This window comes from Callorhinchus milii, unplaced genomic scaffold (assembly GCF_018977255.1).
Source record: "Callorhinchus milii isolate IMCB2004 unplaced genomic scaffold, IMCB_Cmil_1.0 Scaffold5, whole genome shotgun sequence".
NCBI lineage: Eukaryota > Metazoa > Chordata > Chondrichthyes > Chimaeriformes > Callorhinchidae > Callorhinchus > Callorhinchus milii.
In genome coordinates, this window is record NW_024704746.1 from 43911380 (window position 1) to 43920177 (window position 8798).

The following is an 8798-nucleotide window of genomic DNA, read 5'->3' on the forward strand; positions in this document are numbered from 1 at the left end:
GGTTCTTTCCAACCTTCGTGTATCGTTTTTGACTTAAAAATACCCAGTTTTACAAAGGTCTGTCAGAACATTATTCAAAGTACTGTATTCAATTTGAAGCAACTCTCGAAGGACATACTACCTTGGATAATGTCCAGCTATTGTTCACTGAATTAAAATCTGAGCTGAAGGGGGCTTAGCTGGGATGAGGCTTGGTTGATTGGAACTGTTGGAACTGCATTCCTTGGAGCATAGGAGGTTGAGGGTTGGATTGACTGGGATGTTTAAAATGAAACACACCAGCTGGGAAGTGGATAACTCATCCCCTTTGGCTGGGTAGCCATGACAAGACAGAATTCCTGAGTGTCACAAGGTGACGGCACGGACAAGCAGTCCTGATGTGGGGCTTAAACAGAACGTTTGGACCCCGTGAAGTGCTGACACCTGTTTACCCCCTGAATTACTTTGCTGATTCAATTTACAATTCCTTTCACCTGCCCATCAATGACTTCTATGCCACATTGATCACTTGCTGACCAAGGTTCACGGTTAGCTTTGTAATGCTGTCAGGATTTTCTTAAAATCTGATTTGGTCTTTATACCACTGGAAAATAAAGCTTTGTTGGAACATAACTGAGCCATGAAGGACAGTTTTTTTTCCAAAAAAATGTAGCTTCAGACATTAATTGTCCCTCCTTAAGGGTTACTCTCTAATCTGTTATTTTTGGGGGCTTATAATTTAACTTGTATGATTAAACTAGATTTGAATAAAAATATGAGGAAATATTTATTGTATCAAAGTTAGTGTCCAATTTGCATCAACTAATTAATACCTATATTAAGATTAAAGCTAAACTGAGGCAGCTCCTTTAAGAATATGAAAATGATTTTTCATTCTTGCTTTTGATATAGTGCTTCAAGTTGTCAAAACATTTAAGTATGTTCCAGGTTGTTTAAGTGTAACTATTGCTGTAGCCAGTTTGCCCACTAAAAGCTATGAAGTGAGACCAATTTTATTTGTGGGATTGTTGACCAGGAATCTTTCTCATGCCATTTGTGGAAAGTGTTTTTCTTTTAATTGAGGCAAGTGAGCATTGGGGTGCCATTGAGCATTGTTTCAAAGGAGAAATTGGTGTAATGGTTTCAATGGCACAGCAAACTCCAATTAACAACTGACTGAGCGTACTCCAACAAGTTGCCTATCTGCCTGATCAGGAGAAATCATCATTGTCTTTTCGAGCATATTCAGAGCTCCAAATTCTGAATGTACTCTTGGCCTGAGATGCTACGCTCCAGTATTCAACACTAACTCTTTTCACTGTCCTGTATCCCATGAAATGTATCCCATATTTTGATCATATCATTAATTTAAATATTGCCTTTTATTAATACTTGAATTTGGTATAGTACCTTAATACATCTGCAAGATGTATTTCAAAATGTGTTTCAAAATTTACTTTAAAGTGTTGACCAATTTTATCTGGCGGTTTGTTGGCCAGGAACATGGAGGAAACGTTCTTCTATTTTTGAATCGTCCCACGGTGTCTTCATTTGGCATTGTCAGGGAGGCTTTGTGACCTGAATATACCATTCGTGTTGCTGGTATTTGCAAGTTTTATTATTTGTTATGCGATAGTTGTATAAAATCTGATTTATGCATAATTCATACTTTGTGCAAGTTGTATTAAATATTATGGTCTTGACTCATGCAAGTTTACAGTACTCCATGCATGGTGAGGGGTTTATGCACGTGTCACACAGCTGGCCAATTCAGGAACAAATTGCAATTGACCAGTTGCCACTGGCTGAGAATCACTTGCACCATTTGCATTTTCATCCACGAGCAGCTGAGAGGTAGACCACCTTGCCCTCCAACGCTTTGGAATCAAAAAGATTTCAGGGCAAGGGGGTGGGAGCAAGAGGGTGACCAAACACAAGGACAAGGAGGAAGATCTTGAGATGGGCCTTGAAGCAGGCAAGGGAGGGGACAAGGCGGAAGGGCTCCAGGATGGAATTCCAGAGGATAGGGGCAGAAAGGCTGAAGGCCCGACCACCGATGGTGGAGCAGGCAGGGGACATGGAGTAGGCCAGTGCCTGGCAAATGGAGGAAGCAGACAGGTTGGTCATGTTTTAGCAGGTTACAGTGGGAGGGAGGAGCAAGACCATGGAGGGCTTTAAAACAGAGTACGAGGATCTTAAACTCAATCCTGTGGGGAAGCTAGCTAGTGAAGCCAGGCGAAGATGGCATTGATGGGATCCTGGAGCTTGGTGTCAAGGGGGTGCAGTTTGTCACTTTCCACAGTACACAAACAACCAAAGATAAACAATAATAAAAACAATAGTAATAATCTTTGTATTTGATATAACTCCTTATCCCATCATTGAGATGTCTCAAAGTCCTTCAGAGAATATACTGTAAAGTGTAATGACTGTGTGTTTTGTTGGCAAAGCACAGCAGCCAATTGCGCACAGCAGTGTCTCACAAACTGGTGGATTGAGTGAAATAAACAAAACCAAAAAAAATATAAACAAGCATTGCGTCTGGCTTTGGAAAGAGGTTTTGCCTGAGATCAGCTGGAACCTCTGCATGGGAAGGTTTTTGTTATTTTTGAGTGCTCATACTCGAGTGAAGCCAGCGTCTTCTTCACAGCGTGTTTTGTGACCGACTGTCAGTCAGCTCGCTGCCTGGCTTCTTGATCTTTCCCTGGTCCAGCGCGCAGACGCAAGGAACTCACGACTGTTGGTTTGGTACTTGTCCCCACCCCTCGAGCCGTTAAAGTTTTTTTCTGCCTTCAGGCAAGGAGACGGAGACAGATAGACTGACTGACTACCCGCAACTCAGCTCGTATCTGCTTTGTGGGATGGAAAAAACACCCAAAAAATAGAGTGGGGATGTAGCCCAAAAACATATCGTGGGGACGTGGTCCCCCAAAAATTGGAGCTGAAACCACTTCAAAGCGACATCATGAAAAACTTTTCTAAACCCTGAGTGTTGGGAAATTACACAAGGCAAGCCAGGCAAAATCAACTGGGGAGTGATCCAGGGCTGGGCGGAGGGTGGGGGGCTGGTAGTTAGAAGGCAGATCCATATCTGGTATCGCAAAACCAACAACAATTTGCATTTAGGTTGTACCTTTAAGGTAAGAGCAGTAGTACCCAATTTTGTGGTTTGCCAACAAAGTAATTTTATGGCATATATCATGAAATATTCCATCAAGAAAAAACTGAAGATACACTAATGATTGAACACAGACTTACCTAGACTCGTGCGAATGTCGAGAGTGGGGGTGGGGTGGGGGGGAGAAGCTGCTTCTTGACATCCAATTCCTTCTGAAAAGGCATACGTTGTCCACTACTGATGTAGGATCTCATCTCTGCACTTTTCAGGGCACACGGAGTTCGAGAAAAGATGGTTGTACGAGCTACAGTGATAGCACACATAATGGCACACTTATGTTGCTGTCTTTACCAAGATGACATTCACTTCATTGAAATTAATCTAATTTTTTATTGTACTTTAGACTTTATTGATGCGAAAGGCACCATCTAAAAGTAAATTGTTCATCATGTGACTGTTTTAATATTTTGCACCATATTGGTTAGATTGGATCTTGGGCAGGTGCCTCCATAAACGATTCTTGCATTGGATTTATACCAGTGTGCAATAATCTCACATTGTTTATCCTCACTTACAATCTGCCATTTGACATAATGCCCTTGACTAAGTCTTGTCTAAGTGTTAACAGGGGCCAGAGTCTTTCCAATGTTCGAATGTGGTTTCTGGTGTTATGGTATAAATACTGAAATGTTCAACAGGAAAACTTAAATAAATCAGAGTTGCCACCTTTTAGGAAGGATCCTCCCATCCCTCCCCATAACATTTCAATTATGCCTCAGCAAATTATTGCATATACCGTGTATCATGAAAAGTGTGTAACAATGCAAAGTTATGCAAACTATACATGTAACAGTAATGAGTGAAAGAAAACCATGTTATTTTGCTTCTGGTATAAGTATAACTATGCTATATACCCTGGAAAAAAATCTCCCCCCCCTCCCTCTTGGCTGCCTTGGAGTCTCCTGAACTCCTTCCCCTCTGGGCTTCCTCCTGCAATGACATATCCTCCTCAGTCACTCTTCTCCACAGCTCCCTCTCCACCACTTTCGATTCCCTTGCTCTCCTCACTTCTCGAACCATCTCCTACCCAAAAGTCACCATGGTACACCAGCCACCCCCGCTGCCTTAAAGCATAGGTGCGTGCCGCTGAACGCACCTGGCATAAATTGAACCAAGCGGTCCATCGGCAGATCTGGCTGTATCGCTCCACCCTCACCTCCGCCAAATCAGTGTTCTACTCCAAGACAATCTTGGAGGCCAAGGACAACCCCAGGCTCCTCTTCTCTATCACAAACCGGCTCCTATACCCACTCTCTCACACCTCGTCCATCCTCATCTCCAGTGCCAACTGCGAGGCAATACTGGACTTCCTCGATTCCAAAGTTGAGGGGATCCACTCAGCTGCCTCTGCCCTTCCATCTACTATCCTCTCCCCATCTCCCACTCTTACCCCGACCCTTACCCCTCTCTCCCTCCACACCTTCGAACCTATCTCCTACTCCCCTCTCATCACAACTATAACCCAGATGAAACAGACCACCTGTTCCCTCGACTACATCCCTAATCCTCTCCTTACCTCCCAGCTGCACCTCCTTGCCCCTTTATTCACTGACACCATAAACCTCTCCCTGTCCACTGGCTCTGTTTCCACCCCTATAAAAATGGCCATCAGCAATCCTATCCTTAAAAACTCTCCCTGGACCCATTCCTACTCTCAACCTACCGCCTCATCTCCAACCTCCCTTTCTTCTTCAAGGTCCTGGAATGAGTCGTTGCTTCCCAGCTTCACTCCTTCCTCTCCCAACACTCCCTTCACGAAACCCTCCAATTGGGTTTCCATGCCACCCACAACACAGAAACAGCCCACGTCAAAATGACAAATATGACATTCTGTCCATCTGCGACCAGGGCTCCCTCTGCTTCCTCGTCCTCCTTGACCTCTCTGCTGCCTTCAACACTGTTGACCACTCTATCCTCCTCCACCGCCTTTCCTCTCACCTCAACCTTCACGGTTCTGTCTTCGAATGGTTCAGATCATACCTCTCACACCATCTCCACTTCATCTCCACAAACAGTTTCTCCTCTAGCCCCCAGAATGTCTTTCAGACATCAAGTACTGGATGAGAGCTAACTTTCTTCAGTTGAACGTTAGCAAGACCAAGGCTCTTCTGATTGGCTCCCGTCAGCGCCTCCTCACCTCAGGCGCTGACAGCATCACCATCCATGGATGCACACTCCACCTTGCTAAGCCAGTCCGGAACCTTGGTGTCCTGTAGAACCCTCAACTATCCTTTCTACCGCATATCCGCACCACGACCTGCCTTCCCCCACCCCTCAACATCACCAGGCTCTCCTACTGTCTCACACTGCCGAAACCCTCATCATAACATTGAGGCTTGACTAAACAAACTCCTTGCTTGTCAGCCTCCCCAACTCCTCCCTCCACAGGCTACAGATCATCCAGAACTCTGCAGCCCGTGTCCTCTCCTGCACCAGGCTCCATGACCCGATCACCCCCACTCACCTGACTCCACTGATTTCTCATCACTCAGAGGATATAGTTCCAGATCCTGGTCCGCACCTTCAAAGCCCTTGATGGCCTTGCTCCCACCTATCTCTGCAGCCTCCTAACACCCTACCATCTTGCCGCTCCCTCCGCGCAGCAGACTCCGGCTTTCTTCATGTCCCCCGCCTTGGCCACCCCAACATTGGCGGGCGGGCCTTCTGCCACTCTGCTCCTACCCTCTGAAACTCCATCCCACAGTCCCTCCACCTCGCCCCCTCCCTTGCCTCCTTCAAGATCCATCTCAAGACCCTCCTATTCGACCAAGCTTTTGATCACCCTGCTTCCCCCCCTGCCCTCCACTCTCCCCAATCCCGATTCCCAGCTCGGGTCCGAAATATTGACTGTCCAGTGCCTGGGATGTCCTCCCAACGTGAAAGGCGCTATACAAATGTAATTTGTATACAAATGTAATTTTGTTGTTGTTGTTGTCTACCATGTTCAGAAAACACAAGTTTTCAGATTTGCCAAGGCAGCAGGACGAGAAGGTACCTTTTCAAGATTGTGATAAGCAATTAAAAGACAGACTCCAGACTCTGTCCTCTGATTACTTATCACAACCCTAAAGGCATAATATTTACATAAGAGAGGAATGAAGAGCTGGAACATTTTTAAGGAAGTAAGTGTGGTTTAGGCCAGAGTGCTTGACTCATTTAAGAAACTGCTCTCCTGGAAGGGAGGAATGTCTCCTCAAATAGGTCACCTTTACAAATGTATTGTGACAGAAACAAATTGGGCATTGCATTCAACCCGAGAGAATCATCTATTGGTTTAAAATGGAAACTGTAATCTTCCTTCCAGCAGTGTAATTGCAAATCAGTGTAATTGGTTATTTTTGACCAACCTCAACAAATAATAATAATAATAATAATAATCCTTGCATTTGATATAGCGCTTTTCACGTCGGGAGGACGTCCCAAAGCGCTTCACAGAACATACTGCAAAGTGAATTGACTGTATATTTGTGGGCGAACGCGGCAGCCAATTGCGCACAGCAATGTCCCACAAACAGTCATAGATTGAAAATGACCAATTTATTATTGTTTTTGGTTTTTGAAGGGATTATTATTTCTGATGAAGGGTCGTGGACCCGAAATGTTGACTCACTTTTCTTTCTCCATAGATGATGCCTGACCTGCTGAGTGTTCCCAGCGACTTCTGTTATTGTTTCAGATTTCCAGCATCTGCAGTATTTTGCGTTTTGTTTATAAATAAATATGCATCTCTTGAGCTGAGGCTTCCGTTAAGAATTACTGTCATTAAACACTTAAATGTTGATATTAACAATGGTCAAACATTTTAAACATCAGTTTTCAGAAAAAATAACAACAAATTACACTTGTATAGCAGCCTTCACTTCGGAAACAAGTTTGATTGAATCTCAGCTCAGGAATCTTTAACACAAGAAGGTATGAATGAAGCACATATGTTGAAGAAATTAATGGAAGGGAGGAATGTTTCCTTAAATTTACAAACATATTGAGACAGAAGGAAACTGGACATTGCTTTCAACCTGAGAAAGTTGTCTATTGGTTTAAAACAGCACTGTAATCTTTCCTTCGAGCAGTATAATTGCAAATCATATTTTTGATTGACTAATTGTCGATTAATTTGCTTTCAATTGATTTGGTAGCCTGCAAAGTAGCGTATATTCATATTTATTGTTGTATCTTTCACCACTGCTTACTGCTTGTCACACATGCATTGGATTCAAAGCCAAAATTTGTTAGAACTGAAGCTACCCAGAAAAATAACTCACTTGTTTTCACATGTCTGTCAACAAACTATGTTATGTGCCATTTTTGCTTCACTGTCCAGGTTTTGTTAAGTTTTATGACATTGACAACAGGATTGAATTAAACTGATGGCCCTTCATGAAATGACACTGATGTTTCTACAGATTTATTCTTGTATCTTATTCTGTTCAGATGTGTCCTGCAAAACTGATTTGTATCAATCTAAGTAAGCAAAAATATCTACTGTCTATCTAAAAAAATGAACACTGAACAAAACTGATTAAATAAATTACAACAAACAAATGAATAAAACAACTAAAATTCGAAGCATTATTATCAACAATATTTTTATGTTATTTTTGCTGAGATTTATGGGGCTGGGATTAACGGTAGTCCAGTCATATGTACCTTACATAATACATTCAAACTCACAGGTTATCCTTATATGAGTAGACCACATATTCAGTGTGGAATCTTAAACTAAACGATGTGTAAATAACGAAAAAAAAATCCTCATGTGCGAATACAGTATGCTGATTTTATACTGGTTTGCATTTAAGACTCATGGTAAAATACTGGAGGAAAATCTAGGCCCATATGCTATTGTTAAACTGGTGCTTGATATTCTATTCCTGTCCACAAGGCTGGTTGACTGACAGTTCTAAATTTTAAAGAATTCTATGAGTTGCCATGTGTCCGCAGCTGAACGGCTGAACTTGAAATAAAGAACAATGAAAAAGTGTTTTCCCCCACACTACTGGGACTGTGTGGCAGAGTGCATTCACACACTGGCCTTTCACCTTTGAGACATGGATATGAATCCAACCCAGACAAATGGGATTAACGTCTCTTCCATCTGTTGGCTGTAAGGGTCTGATGTGAAACATGTTTTAACAGTTTTAGCTCTGCTCCTGTTGGGTGTGAACTCTCAGTACAAAACTACACAGAATGTGGCACACCATAAAGATGGTTTGCTATATGAAGTGCAATGTAGTCCCATAGCTCAGTGGTTAGAGCACTCGCCTTGAAAGCGAGAGACCTGGGTTTGATTCCCAGCAGGGCGAAACCTTGGGCAAGTTTCCTTACTCCACATATCTGATAATAATCCCTCCAAAAAACAAAACAATAATAAATTGGTCACTTCAATCTAAAACTGTTTGTTGGACACAGCTGTGCGCAATTGGCTGCCGCGTTTTGCCCACAAATATACAGTCAATTCACTTTACAGTATATTCTGTGAAGCGCTTTGAGACTCTAGAAGTCGTGAAAAGCACTATGTCAAATGCAAGGATTATTATTATATCTATTATAAAATCACCACTGATTCAGTCGGTGCTCCTAAGGGGCTGACTTTTGCAGAAATGCAGAACATGCTTCATTTTAAATGTGACATGAAATACTT

The 8798-nt window shown here is 42.8% G+C and overlaps 1 non-coding gene across 1 annotated transcript; it reads left to right on the top strand.

Annotated features, from left to right (window-relative positions):
• The first annotated feature begins 8388 nt into the window (after nucleotides 1-8388).
• trnas-uga lies at nucleotides 8389-8460 on the top strand. The gene has a single exon. It is a non-coding gene; the product is annotated as a tRNA-Ser (tRNA).
• Nucleotides 8461-8798: the final 338 nt, after the last annotated feature.